This window comes from Manis javanica, chromosome 15 (assembly GCF_040802235.1).
Source record: "Manis javanica isolate MJ-LG chromosome 15, MJ_LKY, whole genome shotgun sequence".
Lineage (NCBI taxonomy): Eukaryota > Metazoa > Chordata > Mammalia > Pholidota > Manidae > Manis > Manis javanica.
Window position 1 is genome coordinate 38,296,711 of NC_133170.1, and position 18,049 is coordinate 38,314,759.

General features: G+C 38.5%; 1 long non-coding RNA gene across 1 annotated transcript in view; it reads right to left on the bottom strand.

Annotated features, from left to right (window-relative positions):
• Window positions 1-285: 285 nt before the first annotated feature.
• Window positions 286-18,049, bottom strand: part of LOC108406671 (uncharacterized) — a 38,290-nt gene continuing 20,526 nt past the window's right edge. The window contains exons 7-9 of the long non-coding RNA XR_001855507.3: window positions 3,669-3,864; window positions 2,885-3,128; window positions 286-1,061 (exon numbers count right to left, since the gene is read on the bottom strand). This is a non-coding gene — a long non-coding RNA (uncharacterized lncRNA). The remainder of the gene's footprint in view (window positions 1,062-2,884; window positions 3,129-3,668; window positions 3,865-18,049) is intronic.

Genomic DNA, 18,049 nt, shown 5'->3' on the forward strand with positions numbered 1-18,049 from the left:
AAATCATTCAAACAAGAATAATGTTAAGAAAAATTATGGGAAAAAAGTACAAAATTGTCTCCAGTCTTATCCCATTAAAATAGTCACTTTCAAAATATATGATTATATTCATTGATTTTGTAATTTATTGTTGCCTTAACCAAATTAAATGATGTTTAAAATGAATTCACTACTGGCTTATTTTACGTGTTTTATGTATTTTCTAAATATGTTTAATCCTGTATACTGGTGTTCCAGTGGGTCTGAGTTGACAGTTAAATAAAAATCAACAGAACAAGCTTCCAGGTCAGACTCGCTTTTATTTTAGAACTTGTCTCTTGCTACATTGTAACTCCCAAGAGCAGCTCTGGTCATCAAGAGTATTCATGCTTCTGTTTTTTATTTTCTTTTGCAGTGAAAATCAAGTACACAGAAAGCAAAGCATGTGAAAACATAAAACAAATTATCACAGAACAAAATAGCAGTTGATAAAGTTATCCTCATCTCACTTTTTCTGTCTCACAAATTCATTCTTCTGTGAACATCCTGGTGAAGAGCCAACATCGACAATGGTGGCAGCTGTGTGACAGGTGCGTTTTCCAGGGCACTCTGCCGGGTGCACAGTAGGTTTGGGCCAGAACTGAAGACATGGCATGGATTTTTAGTTCTAACAATAGAAGACATTCCTAGTAAATTCAAATTCTGCTTTTTACTTGAGTCCAATTTGAAATACAGGTGTGTTGAAAATTATAACAAAAATCTTCTTTAGACAAATACATCATCAGAATTGATGTGTGGACTGTATAGAGTTGTCAAAGGAAAGATTCAGTTAATTCTTCAAGGTCAGCTGTCCCTTCCTCAGGAGAAATGAAATCGTCTCTCAGATCTGCTCACTGACATCTTCACTCTAGTCTTTCCCCCAAATGTGGAACAGCACAAAATACTAGCCAACTGTTTTCATGAAAAATTGCTGCCACTCTACCACTAATGGATGATTTATGATTTCTGGTTAGAACCACCTGGAATTACACATGCCAACAGATATCTTATTTTCTGCTATGATCATCTTGTATCCTCACCACCTGCAGAACATAAAAATATGCATTGCTTTTAATGTTACTGGATTTGTTAGAAATGTTCCCTCTGCTCCTTTCTATGCCACATATGAAACAAACACATGTAGTTATGCCATTTTCAATAGTCAAAATAAAAGGGTGATATGATAATGGATATAAATGAGCAACATGTAAGTGGAACTATAGATACACTTCTTCCTAGGAAAAATCGGTGCAGTTCATGGCCTAGAATTCCATGCTCGATGCACTTAGCGGCTGGTGTCATTGATGAAGAGCTAGAAGGAGTTTGCCCAAACTCCCTTAGATCTTTCTTTTAGAGTAATCTCTAGGACAACATTCTTTCCCTTCCAATCCCTCCTCCCCCTTCCTCTTTGGCCACCCCATGTGAGCTTCAGCTGCTGTCCAGCCATGGAAGTGGCTTTAACCAAATGCAACGTGAGTTTGCGGCCCTCCCTGGGGCAGCCCTTGACCAATCAATGACCCATGAGGGAGAAAGAAACCTCAACTTCTTTGCCCAAGGTCAGGACTATTCTGCAGTAACTCACATGCCAGAGTGCTTGGAAGGGGACTCTCTGGCACTTCACTAGAGATGGCACCCTGGTTTGGCTTCCTCTGCTCTGGGTGTCCTACGAGTGCCAACTCCATAAATCCCATGCACACGGCCCCCACCTCAGGGCAGGCCCCTCAAGGAACCTGACCCAAGACATTTTCTGAACGATGGTCCCACCCACTTATCTTCAGACACCTTTGCTTACGCACTCACCTCAAAGGAAAAAATCATGTCCTCTTGCTTTGCATAGTAAATTAGTAAAGCTAATTAGTAATAGCACATCTATATTTGTCTTTATAATTTTAAATGATAGAAAAGGATGTCATTTGTGAGATATTTAAAAATAAAACTTCCCCAAAATTAAACTTCTGCATTTTTCTTTTAATTTACCCAGTAAGATGTAAATTCATAGTGCTTCTATAGCACTATTGTCCATTTAAAATATATGTAAACATGCTCATGGTTAAAAGTCAGATATTTTGTAATGTTCATTTCTTTCCTTAAACATGTATTTCCATTCCACGTCCCCCACAGAATTTCTTTGTAAATATATTTATATGATTAAAAATCTTATTATTTGCCTGATTGCTGTAGCAAAATACATGTGTATCTAAATGTATGTTTTAAATTTCTTATGAATATAATGTCTATGTATTAACAGTTTTTCTGTGGATTACCATAAGAATTTATCAAAACAGTATGTATACTTAAATTTTGGTAACTTTATAAAAACAAAAAGTAAACATTTTGATTGGAAATGCCTTTCTTAGTGAGATGGAGAGTTTTCCCTGTTATTTTTATTTATTACAATTCATTGTTAGAGTGAGGCAGAGTTTAATATCAATTCTATTAATATTTATTGTTATAGATTTAAGCACTGATAAATATTGTTTACGTAGATGGGTTCTGGAGGACTTTTACTATAGCAATGTCAGACATTTGAATTCTCTGTGAGTTATATGCCAAAAACCACCCAGTAATCTTTCAAAAGATTTTACAAAAGAATGTTATCCAATTATTAGATGACATCACTTCTGGCAACTGTACCCAAAAATACTACCAAACTTATAGAATACCACTTTTCACTCAGAGGCACAGTGTTTAATTCAAGAAACTAAATATGGTTAGATATGTTAATATTGATAAATTAAGTACACTTGACACATGTACTATTACTATATTTTTTGATAAAATAATATTTCTCATAAGTTGTTTTATATATATTTTTTCTTCACAATTGTGAAGCTGCCACTTAGCTCATTTACTTTATGGGACATACCTCCATACAGCCCAGCTGGCAGGACTAGTCCTCAATACACACCCAGTCAGCACCTCTGCCTTAGGGAGTCTGATTCGGTCGACCCGCTGACGTAAAGCTGCCGAGGGTCTCTGTGAGGCCGTCTCACTTATGATTCCACTCAGAAATAGGCATGTGATTAAGGATCTTGCTATGAATTTTTCGGCTTGCTTCCCATCAATATTTCCCTTATGCTCTTTGCTTTGTTTTCAAGGAATTCTCACTCCTTTGACAAGAGTTGGGAGATGGAACATCAGACTATTAAATAACATTTGTTATCATTCCTATCATCTGCCCTCTGTAATATACCTGACCTCAGGACATCCCAGCATGAGCCCGAGCGCCCGTCTGTGTACGCATGCCTCCTTTAGCAGAATCATGAGCGGGGTGGGCAGTCTTAGAGGAGGCCTGCAGATCCGATATTCGAACTGACCCCGTGTTTGATAACACACAGCCTGACCGCGCCCAAAGCTTTCCTCAGAAGGTTTCACATCTGGCCAAAGCACCATAAGCAGATTCAGGATGGCTGAGAAATATGCCATTTTTGGGGTCAAGTAAGGGACATTTGTAAAGGGGGTGCAGGAAAGGAGACCCTCCATGATTCATCAGACACAAACATCCCAGGTAGACAGAGCCCTTTAAGGCTAGTGTTTGAAAACCCACGCCCTGGAGAGTCTTCATACCCAAAACATGGCCTTACCCAAGCTTTCATTAGACAGTAAGAAATCTGGGGACCAGGGCAATCAGGTTTTTTGAGATCACAAACCTAGTTAATCATGCAACCAAAGTGAGTATCCGGATGTTCTCATTCCCAGGCTGGTTGGTCTTCTTTCCACCATGGCCATCGGCTCTGTCATTTATCATCTTCATCACTTTAAATTAAGAGCTGACCTTCGTTAAGCTTCTACTGCATGCAAAGTGCTGTTTGAAGCACTTTACATTCATTTACTGATCACATGAGCCTACGTATAGATGGATAAATTGAAGACCAGAGAGGTGAAGTGACCCAAGATCACATGACCAGTAAACGCAAATCCACGTTCGAACCCTGGATGCACCATTTTGACTACTATTTCCCCAAGTAGTGTTTTTTTTAGAACTTCTTCCCTAATACAAGATTCTGTGGTCACATTGGTTCAACTAATAGCCCCTCTTTCAGAATCACCATGAACATTAGTTCATTAAAGGCACTGAGAGGCCCTGCATAAAGAACACCTACTTCTCTCTCTGTTTTATAGGAAAATTATTTTTGCCCAAATACCTATCAATATCTAGTGAAGGACCACCATTAAAGAATTTAGGCTCAATATCTGTAACTCTAGGTCAGTAGTTCTCAAACTCTAGCATGCATCAAAATCATCCAACTCTGGAGTTTCTGATTCAGCAGCTGGCATCTACAGATCTGCATTTCAGTGAGTTCCTAGACAATGCTGAGGTTGCTGGTCCAGGGACCACATTTTGAGAAACACCACACTCGATGTTGGAAAAATAAAGACTAAGAAACTAGCCCTGAGTTGACATAATGAGAAAAAAAATACTGTTGCACTTTTAAAAATCCACGTTCAAATACATCATCATGAGCAAACAGAGAATATGTACATTAAATAGACAGATGAAATGAAAATATCAGAAAAATGGGCAAGTGGAAAGAAAAGCCTGCTCACTGCGAGAAGTGAAAGATAAGCAAAGTAATATAAAGGCTGATCATTCTTCATAGTGGACTTTTATTTTTAATCATCAAATATATTACCCAACTTAGATAATTCATGTAAGGATAACATTAGTTGATTATGTGCCAGGCACAGTGTGTATTCTGAGCTCCAGACATATTACCTCCAACTTTTCAACAACCCAGAGAGAGGTTTTATTGTCTTCTTTTAATGGACTAAATTTAAGGTGAACTTGTGTCCTATAAACATTATTACAGAGTAGGAATCATTGTGACAAAATAGTATTGGACTAATGCTGTGAATATTCTTTGGTAAGAAGTTTCCAATGCTGTAGCTTCCATTTCCTTATCCAGAGGGCTATTTACAGTCTTTAAAATTCTGCTTTGACCGTTCTCTGCTTTTAGCACTTATAAGATAAAGAAGTTACACTGTTCTCTGGCCTGCATGGTTTTGGATGAGAAATCTGCAGTTATTTGAATATTTGTTCATGTCTTACATAAGACATATTTTTTCTCTAGCTGCCTCAAGATTTTTATCTTTTGTTTCCATCAGTTTGTGATGTGTCTGAGCAGAGTTTTCTCTGGGTTTTTAAAAAACTGTAAAGTTAAATCTTTTACCAGTTTGGGAAGTTTTGGGCCATTACATCCTCAATTTTTTTTTCTGAATAAATCTAGCTTTCCTTTCCTTCTAGAATATTAATAAAATAAATATTAGGCCTTTCAATACTGTTCCACAAGTGTCTGAGGCTCTGTTCATTTTTAAAAAGCCTTTTTCTCTCTTCAGAGTATGTAATATCTGTCTTTTAGTTTACTGACTTGCCTCTGTCATCTTTGGTCTGCTACTGAGCCTATCTGGTGAATTTTTTAAATTTCAGACATTGTATTTTTTTATTTCTAGAATTTTCATTTAGTTCTTTTTTTAAAATCTCTATTTCTCTGCTGCGAATGTCTATCTTTCTGTTCTTATCAAGTTGTTTGCCTTTATTTCAGGAAATATAGTTTTAACAACTGTTTTAATATATTTGTCTAATAATCAAAACATGAGTCAACTTGAGGTTGGCATCTGTTGTCTTTTCCTTTGAGAATAGTTTGCATCTACTGGTTCTCTGTATGTTGCATAATTCTGGATTTTATCCTTAACATTTTGAATATTACATTGTATAGACTCTAAGTTCTATTACCATTTTCTGTAGAATTTTAATTTTTCTTAGGCAGACAATCAATCCAGTAGGTTCAGAATGCAACTTTCTGTAGGCAGTGGTTCCAATCTCAATTTAATGTCCAAAGCCTTTGATATCTTGTTTAGGGTTTTCTCATCCATGCAGAGCTTAGGGGGCAGCTGGGACTTAGGCAGTTGCCATAATTAGAATTAGAGGTGCTCCAGTCCTCTTCTCTCTGAGGCCACCCCATAGGTTCTCTTCCTGTTTCCTCTGTCAGAAAGACAGGCTTTCTCTTTAATTTTATCTGTTTAGCCTTCCACTCAGCTCCACCTTCAGAGCAAAACCACAAGGGAAAAGAGGGATTGAAAATGGGGATTTCTTCCATCATCTTTGAAAAACAGGGGCCCCTTTTCTTAGGTCTTCTACCCATAAATATGGGGCTTTTACTGAGTCTTAGCCACCTGCTCCCCTGTGACCATACAGGTCCTACCCTCACCACAGAGCCACAAAAGAAAAAAGAAAATGGGAAACTCATGCCCCTTCACAACGTATCTGCTTTTGTGCAGGTCCCAGGTAATTGCTTTTGATATTTTGTCCAGAGTTTTAAGTTATAATCGGTGGGAGGGTCAGTAAGGTGGGCTTCCTCCAACTTGAGGTGAAAGTAGGCTCTGTCCATCCTGACCAGAACCAGGTATTTCATTTCATTATATTTATATTTGATTTCTTATCCTCTTTCCCCTTTCTGATTTTTTTCATAATCCTCTATCCTCACCTATCTTGTTTTCCATCATTTTGCTGATTTTGTTCTATATACACCTCATATACTAGCTGTATCTACAACTATACCAATATATATATATATATATACACACACATAACATATATGTATATATATATATATATATATGAAGTGTACATCATACTATATACATATATAGTATTTTATATACATAGTACATACATGTATAGCATTTCATTGATACCTATACCACTATTTATCATATCTGCTGTTAGGCATTTTTGTTCCTACTTTGGGGCTGCTACAAATAGTGCTATTATAAACATCTGAAACATGGCTTTTGATGAATATGTATTTTTCTTTTGCATCTGTACATTGGAGCAAGATTGCTGGGTCATAGGATATGCATATTTTCAGCTTTAGTAGGTACCCCCGGAATACTTATTTTAAAATAATTTCTCACATAATTCTGTGTACAGCCAAGATGGTAAATAGGTGCCCCAGAGCTCACTGTACAGCCTTCAGCACCCCTACTTGTACACAGAGACATTTAATCTATTGTAAAAGCAATAGAAGGGGAAAGGTTTAATGACTTACATCTGATTAAATGGACAAATGGCTTGACAAACTTGGTGATATAGCTCAGATCTGGCTTGTGGATCCGGCCAAGCTGGACTAAGTGCCGATTCAGTGGGTGGCTGGCTAATTCCTCTCATTCTTGTCATTGTGTGTAGGGCCAGAGGAAAGAAAACACAAATATGGCATAGCCCTGACACTTGGCTCTCAGAGAAACATTTCTTAAGACTTTCTTGTCTAAGGGGTTGGTCTCGGCAGCAGATATGACAAAGATAACTTTGTTTTTCCTCAGGCTGGAGGTTCCCACAAAGACATGTCAGCTGTCCACTGCAGGGCATGACCGATATAAACATCTCCCCTGAGCTGCTCAAGATTGTCTTGGAGATGATGTTTCATTTGGCTGATACTGTTCTAAGTAACCAAATCAAATTCTAGGTAGACAGAACATTCCCCAGTGTTGGGCACATAGCCTGCAGGAGATAAGCTCAGGAGAGCCCCTGGTCTCCTAAGCTGGAGGTCAGTGGATCTGGGGCAATGTGAAGGTAATCAAGCACTGAGGTAATAATAGTTTTCACTTCCTTAAACTCATCATTTCCTACTCTTTGGGAAGCATCTATGAGGAAAGCCACATTCATATGATATTCTTGAAGAGAGGCATCTCCAGGCTCATAATGAGGACCTGGTTCTTCTTTTCTGCCATGGTTTTCATGTCCTGTGACAGATAATTATGTCACTGTTTTTAGTAGAAGGATAAACCTGGAATTCCCAGCCAAGGATGAAATACACAATGAGTGTTGCCATGCTTCATTCCCACACCCATAGCAGACATCACTAATCAATGACAGCACTTGTCCCCAGATGCATTTTCCAAATGTGTCTGAACACAGTACATGGACAGCCAGTACCATTTCACAGGAGTTGGCACATGAAAAGATATTTATTTGCTGTTCCATCTCACATCTCTGTCAAAGGACTGATTGATCCTCCAGCTATTCTCATATGCAAGATGAGAAACATACAGCTATTTTTCCTGCACTCCCCATGGTTATGAAATTTAGAGTACATGTTTGCATGAGATCTAATTATATGTAATGACCCCAAGAGAAAAGTATATACATGAAAGTCACATTTATCAATGTCCCAAACACATAGGCTTTTATACATATGTTCAAAATATGCACCATAGTGTGATGTCATGAGGGCAAGCATAAATGCTGGCTTTAGAACTCAAACTCTATGTAAGACATGCCATACACTAAGACTTTGGTATCCAAGTGCCAGTCTACAAGCAGTTTATCAGCCTAGGACAAGATAAGGAGTTTCCAGCGTGACATAAGTCAACTACATTGCTAACCACACTGTTTAGTTCAGCTGAGTCCATTTTTTTTGTAGCAAGGCTTTATCAGCGAAGGAAATAGTGACTTGATTACACTCGGATGCCAATTTCTTGTCTTGCTGCAGACCAGCACTTCGAGTAGCACAGTTATAAGCCCAAAACCATGTCCACAGTCATGGGGATGGTGGTAGGTTAGTGAGATCAGCTCAGGAAGACAGGAGGTAGTTGCTCAATGTTCTTTCTCTTCCATGGAAGAAGTATGTTTGTGAACCTTACCAAGCAAGAAGTAGATTTCTAGCTGACAAAAATTTATTGATCCTCATTTGCACTGGACCCATTATTAATATTTTACATCTGTTACTTCATTTAAGCCTCACAAAAATAATTCCCACAATGACCAAATTAACATGTATTATTGCCATAAAAGCATACTATTGAAATAGAATCCCAAAAACACATCATGGAGAACGTTATTAGGGCAAATGCTCTACTAGATGTTCGAATGCTCAAACAGCTCTGCATTCCTGGGGCAAATGCTACAGAATCTTTTGTATCTATTGTTGGATTTTTTTCAGGGTTTTTTTTGACAAATAAAAACTGTATATTTTAAGGCATACACTGTGGTGTTTTAATATCAGTATATACTGTGTAATGATTATCACAATCAAGCTAATATTGCTGGATGTGATTTGATAAAGTTTTGTTTAGAATTTTTATATCTATGTTCATGAGGAAGGTTGATGTGTAGTTTCATTTTCATGGAATGTCTACCTGGTTTGGGTATAATGGTAATCTGGCCTCAAAGAATGAGCTGGCTTTGAAGTATTCTTTCCTCTTTAATTTTCTGTAAGAGTTTGTGTAGAATTGGTATCATTTCTTCCTTACATGTTTTCTTGAATTCACTGGTGAAGTTGTTTTGGCCTGTAGTTTTCTTTATGGGAATGTGTAAACTAAAAATTCAGTTTCTTTAGCAAGTTTAGAGCTGTTTCGATTGCTTATTTTTAAGTGAGCCTTGCTAATTTGTGCATTGTGAGAAATTTGTCCATTTCACCTAAGCTAATTTATAGGCAAAAAAAATTATAATGTTCCCTGATTATCCTTTTCATACCTGTAGAATATACCTCCTCTCTCATTCCTGATATTCCTGGATATTCTTTCTGGTGAGTCTGATTATAGGTTTATCAATTTTATTGATATTCTCAAAGAAACAGCTTTTAGTTACAGTGATTTTCTCTTTAGTATTCCATTGAGCTCTACTTTATTACTTCTTTTCTTCTGCTTACCTTGGGTTTATCCTGCTGTTTTTCTGATTTCTTAAGTTGAGATCATTGATTTGAAACCTTTCTTCTTTACCAATTTAGGTCTTTGATGCTATAAATAACTGCCTAAGGACTGCTTTGGTAGAATCTCACAAATTCTGGTTTATTGTGGTTTTTATTTCTATTCATTTCAAAATACTTTCTAACTGTACTTCTGAGTTTTTCTTTGACCATGGATTCTTTAGAAGTGCTTTAGTGTTCAAATACTTGAGAATTTTTCAAACATCACCACAAAACATTTCTAGAGTTCTTGGCTATCATGAATATGTAAAAATTAGTCAGATGGTCATTTCTGTCATTTTGCAGCCCGCCTCCTGGAGCCCACTAATCATTATGTGCTCTGCCACCAGGATCTCTGCTTTCCAACTACAGCATTTTGGCTTCTTTAAGAAAAGGCCAATCAACACACTTTGTTAAAGCATAAGGAAAAGTTGAAGCAAAACTGAAGGAACAGATAGCATCAGACTCAGAGACTCCAAGAAGGGACTAGTGGTTACCAAAGGGGAGGGGTGTGGGAGGGTGGGTAGGGAGGGAAGGAGAAGGGGATTGAGGGGTATTATGGTTAGTGATGGTGTGGGGGGATCACAGGGAGAACAGTGTAGTACAGAGAAGGCAAATAGTGGATCTCTGGCATCTTGCTGCACTGATGGACAGTGACTGCATTGAGGTATGGGTGGGAACTTGATAATATGGGTAAATGTAAAAACCACATTGTTTTTTCATGTGACATAAGAGTGTATATCAATAATACCTTAATAAAAGTTAAAAAAAAAAAGAAAGGGCAAGAGCTAGAGATAGTAAAGGGGCAGGAGGAATCCCTTGGGTTGTGGATATATGTTGACTATCTTGTGCAACATACACCACACGTCAAATCATAACACTGTTCACTCTGAACACATGTAAGTCAACTGTATGTATGTCTATTATATTCAATAAAGTGTTTAAAAAATTCCGAAAAAATAAAAAATAAATAAGGAAAAGAATCTCATGAATGTTCTGGCAGAAAAGGAAGAGTTGACTTATTGTGTCAGTGAAATATTTTTTCACTTATGCTTGTACCAGAAATATTACTTCTTCCAATTTTTTTATACATGAGCAAAATCTCAATATTTTCCAAAGTAACTAACAGAACTACTCTATAAAGATGTATATTTCACCTATAAAATCTCAAAAATAGGTTCTCTACCTACTTAAGGGATTAACATGAGAATCAAAGAAGCTAAAGGTAAATGATTATGCCTTGAAAACTCTAAAATTTAGTCAGACGTAAGGTGTAATTTTTCTACTTTGAGTCTAAATTCATCTTACTTATGAGTGGGCCTTCAAAAATATTTTCCTTCAAGAAAAGGTGGCAGAAGTGTGGATTAAATATACCGATAGTTCTCATCACTGTTGTGTATTTTCTGGAAATGTAATGGAGCCAAATTCCTATCTTCAAGTTTGTGGAAGAATTTCCTCAGAATGGCAGAGGAGGAAAGGCTGGCTCACTTTATTATGGACAAAGCTTAGAAGGAATTAGGGGTCCAGCTAGATTTCCAGGGAAGCGCCCACAGAGATTAGCATAACTTTGGCCAACATTTAAGCCACAATGCCATGTGTATTCCAGTAACTTTGGGGAGATGGGGGCAGAAAGGGAATTCAGGGAGAAGGAAGAATCTATGGGCCCTGAGCCACTTGGCTGGGGTTAAGTGTGCTGTGAAGTAGCTCTACAGCCTCTCATAGCCTTTGTTGGAAATCTCAGGATATACGTCAGTTATCCAGGGGTCTGACTTGGGATTTGTCCAGGGGCCCAAATCAGCCAAGTGTCTCTCCACAGACAAGCCATATTTACTGAGGCCACTTCATGCATTTCTTTCTACAAGAACTGTAGCAGGCATTTTTCAAGTTAATATTTTGTATAAGACTTCTCATGAGGTTGGCAACGTTTTCCTTTTTACTTCTCTGAGTATTAAACTGAACATTCCGTTTGCTTTGAGTCCTGTGCTCGGCTCTGTGCCTGCCTTCGCTCACTTCATCTGTCAGCAGCACCGTGAGAGGGACTGTCGCCACTCCTGTATCACAGACGGGCAGCTGAGGCCTGGGGTGGGTGAGCGACACGGCCAGGACAGGACAGCCTGTAGGTGGCAGAGGCAGAATCTGAGCCTCCAGGGTGCATCTCTTTCAGAAGAACTGATCCTGAGCTCTCGGGGGAGAGCAGACACGTTAACTGCCTCACCAAAGGCGGTTCTAAAGATCGGGCTTTCAAGAATGAGGTTCTCAGTCAGTAGCTGTTCCTTCTGATTAAAGCCACTAGAGAAAGTTTTCTTTTAAAAGTAAGTACTTATATGAATTAAATAAATTTTTAGTTTTTTATTTTCTAGGTGTTGGGAGCAGTGGTTACAGGCAGAACCTTTGGCGTGTTTCTGAGCCCTGTCTCTGCCGTCGGTGAGCTTCCTGAACCCAAATCTCCTCCAAGCCTCATTTTCATTATCTAAAAATCAGTAATAATAAACTATAACCTTATGAGGTTTTTGAAAGAATAAACTTTCCACAGCACCTCACATGTCCTAAGTTCTTCACAAATATAATTTTTAGAGGGAAACAAACAAAAAGTCTCAGACACCTAAAAATTCTACCCATGATGCTATATTCTGCAAATCAGAATTTCCATAAGAAAAAGTACAGTCAGCTGGTAGTGGAACAAAATTTACACACACAAGTACAAATGCACTCATACTTCAGGGAGAAGAAAGTTCATCTGGTTAACTGCACAGGAGTTGGCAATAATCTACATACCTCTCCACTCACCACTGCCACCCCAGGCCTGACCCCCTCTCCTGCCTGGTGAGGCCACTGCAAGCTGGGGCAGCAAGGCAGGCAGGCACAGAGTGTGTGCAGCTATATGTCATTCGTTTCATGACACAGGAAAACACAAACACATTTAAAATTATCTCGTTTTGTTGCATGAGGTCCTTTTCCCTCCATTTACCTGAACAAGTCAGACTGTCTTAAACTAGACTCCATCCTTTTCCCCAAAGACTTAGAATAAATGTTGTCTTGGCCTGAACTTTTCTAGGTGGCACTTAGTTATAAGATTGACTCTTGCCATCAACTTCACACCCTGAAATAGTAGTCTAAGAAGGTACCAGCGTACCAAGAAAAAGTGAGGCACACCTTAGGGGCTGTTGATACCCAAACCACTGCATCTGGCACTTTGTTTTTAAGGTGCTCTGTTATTGTGTGCTCTGGATTCTGGTGAATTTATAAGAAGGAACTGGTGAAAAATGAAAGTAAATTTCAAAAACAAAATTGAGTCACCAAAATTATTTAAAAATAAAGCTCCCAAATGATGACATGGTCAAACTTTTCCTTCAACTTTGCACCTGGATATATTTCCTCATTTGTAAATAAGACAAGGCGGTCACCATGCAATGCGGCACACATATACACAGCCGGAGTGGTGGGGATGGCAGGGGTGCGCATCCCAGCTCTGCTGCTTCCAGCAGGATGGCTTAGCTTGCAGTTCTAACTCATTGCATCATGAGCTCCTCTGTAATATACAGAATGTAATACTAATGATGATGATGATGAGAGGTTTTTTTTTTTTTTGGTAAAGATTAAATGCATTGTGTGTATAGAGTGCCCACCTCTGTGCCTGGCGCATCGTTGCACTGAATGTGACCACCACTGTTCCTCACGCGCTGCCCGGTCACCAAGCGAGGCGGGGCGGACAGTGCTTCGGGAACTGTGCTGCATGGAGTAAATACTGGCCCCGAGAGCATTCCATCTGTACTTTTTATTGAACTGAATACTTTCCGATTGTATTACAGATTTTTGGTACACATGTAATACTCTGCCAGACTACAAGCTCCTTGAACACGGACTTTGTCTGAGTCTTTTTATTAGGATAAATAAAATCCCTCTCTGTCCCTCTCCCCACAGAGGCTAGCCAGGGCTTAACTCAAACGTGGAGCCAAGTACCTATTTGCTACATGAAAGGATGTTTGAATAATGGGAAAATCCATGCAAATGCTTAGCAGAGTCTTCATATAGTAAGCTCTCAATGGGGGCTGCAGCTGCCCCTTCACCACCCCCTCACGCCCATCCCACTTCACACCCTTACCCCCCCACCATGTCCACCTCGTCACCGCTACCACCACCCCCACATCACCTCCCCACCAAGACTGTTACCACCGCCGCCATGTCACCATGCCCTCTACTCTATCCTCCATCTCCACCAACAAGATCACTGCAGCCAACACCTCTGCCATCACTACCAGCAGCGCTAGATGCCTTGGCTGCCACTGTCTCACGGCCCCCAAGGCCGGCTCTGCCATTATCACGCCGCAGCCCTCACCCAGTGACTACTCAAGCATCCAAGCTTTATTCCATTGAAAAGCATTCCACATGAAAAAAAAGTCACTAATACTAGTATATTCTTTATTAATTGCAACAAATGATTATATGAGACATACAGAAGCAACCTCACTGAACATTTGAATTCAAATAGCCCGCATACCCTGAACTCTCAGTTCACATTAGTTGGGTCCACATGCAAAACCTTCAAGGGAGACAGCTCCAACTGTAATAACAATACAATAAATTCCCAAGCAAAAGTAAATACAAAAGCCTTAGTCTACATTTAAAATGAATGTGAGACTCAGTTTATTCCCCAGAGAATATCAAGATGGTTGAACTTTCCCAAAAAGCTCATGAGATGTGTACTTAAAATCCACACATGAGCACAGTTCTACTACTGACCTTTTTAGAATGTGTTTTGATGGGAAAGTAGGATGTTCAGCTGCTGCTCTGTGAGTGCCTCAGAAGCCATTCTGCTGCATTTAATTCCAGCACAGACTTAAATTTAGTAGCAGAAATGCAATGTTCAATACATGACACCAAAAATTAGAAGCAAGCTAAATGTTAAACAAGAGGTAAACAGTTAAATACATGCATTGTTGAAAGTAACATTATGGGTCTTTGACAGTTCCATATGAATTTTTGAACTATTTGTTCCAGTTCATTGAAGAATGTTGTTGGTAATTTGATAGGGATTGCATCAAATCTGTATATTGCTTTGGGCAGGATGGCCATTTTGACGATATTAATTCTTCCTAGTCAGGAGCATGGGATGAGTTTCCATTTGTTAGTGACCTCTTTAATTTCTCTCAAGAGTGTCTTATAGTTTTCAGGGTATAGGTCTTTCACTTCTTTGGTTAGGTTTATTCCTAGGTATTTTATTCTTTTTGATGCAATTGTGAATGGAATTGTTTTCCTGATTTCTCTTTCTATTGGCTCATTGTTAGTGTATAGGAAGGCCACAGATTTCTGTGTGTTAATTTTGTATCCTGCAACTTTGCTGTATTCCAATATCAGTTCTAGTAATTTTGGAGTGGAGTCTTCAGGGTTTTTTATGTACAATATCATGTCATCTGCAAATAGGGACAGTTTAACTTCTTCTTTACCAATCTGGATTCCTTGTATTTCTTTGTTTTGTCTGATTGCTGTGGCTAGGACCTCCAGTACTATGTTAAATAGTAGTGGGGAGAGTGGGCATCCCTGTCTAGTTCCTGATCTCAGAGGAAAAGCTTTCAGCTTCTCGCTGTTCAGTATGATGTTGGCTGTGGGTTTATCATATATGGCCTTTATTATGTTGAGGTACTTGCCCTCTATACCCATTTTGCTGAGTTTTTATCATGAATGGATGTTGAATTTTGTCGAATGCTTTTTCAGCATCTATGGAGATGATCATGTGGTTTTTGTCTTTCTTTTTGTTTATGTGGTGGATGATTTTGATGGATTTTTCTAATGTTGTACCATCCTTGCATCCCTGGGATGAATCCCACTTGTTTGTGGTGTATGATCCTTTTGATATATTTTTGAATTTGGTTTGCTAATATTTTATTGAGTATTTTTGCATCTACGTTCATCAGGGATATTGGTCTATAATTTTCTTTTTTTGGTGTGGTCTTTGCCTGGTTTTGGTATTAGGGTGATGTTGGCTTCATAGAATGAGTTTGGGAGTATTTCCTCATCTTCTATTTTTTGGAAAACTTTAAGGAGAATGGGTATTATATCTTCTCTGTATGTCTGATAAAATTCCGAGGTAAATCCATCTGGCCCAGGGGTTTTTTTCTTGGGTAGTTTTTTGATTACCACTTTAATTTCTTTGCTTGTAATTGGTTTGTTTAGATTTTGTGTTTCTTCCTTGGTCAGTCTTGGAAAATTGTATTTTTCTAGGAAGTTGTCCATGTCTTCTAGGTTTTCCAGCCTCTTAGCATATGGGTTTTCATAGTAGTCTCTAATAATTCTTTGTATTTCTGTTGGGTCTGTTGTGATGTTTCCTTTCTCATTTCTGATTTTGTTGATGTGTGTTGATTCTCTTTTTCTCTTAATAAGTCTGGCTAGAGGTTTATATATTTTCTTTATTTTCTCAAAGAACCAGCTCTTGGTTTCATTGATTTTTTCTATTGTTTTATTCTTCTCAATTTTGTTTATTACTTCTCTGATCTTTATTATTTCCCTCCTTCTGCTGACTTTAGGCCTCATTTGTTCTTCTTTTCCCAATTTTGATAACTGTGATGTTAGACATCATTCATTTGGGTTTGTTCTTCCTTCTTTAAATATGCCTGGATTGCTATATACTTTCCTGTTAAGACTGCTTTCACTGTGTCCCACAGAAGTTGGCGCTTTGTGTTGTTATTGTCCTTTATTTCCATATATTGCTGGATCTCCATTTTAGTTTGGTCATTGATCCATTGACTATTTAGAAGCATGTTCTTAAGCCTCCATGTGTTTGTGAGCCTTTTTGCTTTCTTGGTACAATTTATTTCTAGTTTTATACCTTTGTGGTCTGAAAAGTTGGTTGGTAGGATTTCAATCTTTTTGAATTTACTGAGACTCTTTTTGTGGCCTAGTATGTAGTCTACTCTGGAGAATGTTCCATGTGCACTTGAGAAGAATGTGTATCCTGTTGCTTTTGGGTGTAGAGTTCTATAGATGTCTATTAGGTCCATCTGTTCCAGTGTGTTGTTCAGTGCCTCTGTGTCCTTACTTATTTTCTGTATGGTGTATCTGTCCTTTGGAGTGAATGGTGTGTTGAAGTCTCCTAAAATGAATGCATTGCATTCTATTTCCTCCTTTAGTTCTGTTAGTATTTGTTTCACATATGCTGGTGCTCCTGTGTTGGGTGCATATATATTTATAATGGTTATAGCCTCTTGTTGGACTGAGCCCTTTATCATTATGTAATATCCTTCTTTATCTCTTGTTACTTTCTTTGTTTTGAAGTCTATTTTGTCAGATACTAGTACTGCAACTCCTGCTTTTTTCTCCCTATTGTTTGCATGAAATATCTTTTTCCATCCCTTGACTTTTCATCTGTGCATGTCTTTGGGTTTGAAGTGAGTCTCTTGTAAACAGCATATGGATGGGTCTTGTTTTTTATCCATTCTATTACTCTGTGTCTTTTGATCGGTGCATTCAGTCCATTTACATTTAGGGTGATTATCGATAGGTATGTACTTACTGCCACTTCAGGCTTTAGATTCATGGTTACCAAAGGTTCCAGGTTACTTTCCTTACTATCTAAGAGTCTAATTTAACTCACTTAGTATGCTGTTACAAAGACAATCTAAAGGTTCTTTTCTATTTCTCCTCCTTTTTCTTCCTCCTTCATTCTTTATATATTAGGTATCAGATTCCATACTTTTTCTCTATCCCTTGATTGGCTTTGGGGATAGTCAATTTAATTTTGCATTTGCCTCTCAATCAGCTGCCCCACCCTCCCTACCATGATTTTACTACCTCTGGTGACAGCTATCCAACCCTCGGAACACTTCCATCTATAGCAGTCCCTCCAAAATAGACTGCAGTGATGGTTTGTGGGAGGTAAACTCTCAGCTTTTGCTTATATGGAAATTGTTTAATCCCTCCTTCAAATTTAAATGATAATCTTGCCAGATAAAGTAATCTTGGTTCCAGGCCCTTCTGCTTCGTGGCATTAAATACATCATGCCACTCCCTCTGGCCTGTAAGGTTTCTGCTGAGAAGTCTGTTGTTAGTCTGATGGGCTTTCCTTTGTACGTGATCTTATTTCTGCCTCTGGCTGCTTTTAACAGTCTGTCCTTATCCTTGATCTTTCCCATTTTAATTACTATGTGTCTTGGTGTTGTCTTCCTTGGGTCCCTTATGTAGGAGGATCTGTGGATCTCCATGGCCTGAGAGACTATCTCCTTCCCCAGATTGGGGAAGTTTTCAGGAACTACCTCCTCAAAGACACTTTCTATCCCTTTTTCTCTCTCTTCTTCTTCTGGTACCCCTATAATGCGAATATTGTTCCGCTTGGATTGGTCACACAGTTCTCTCAA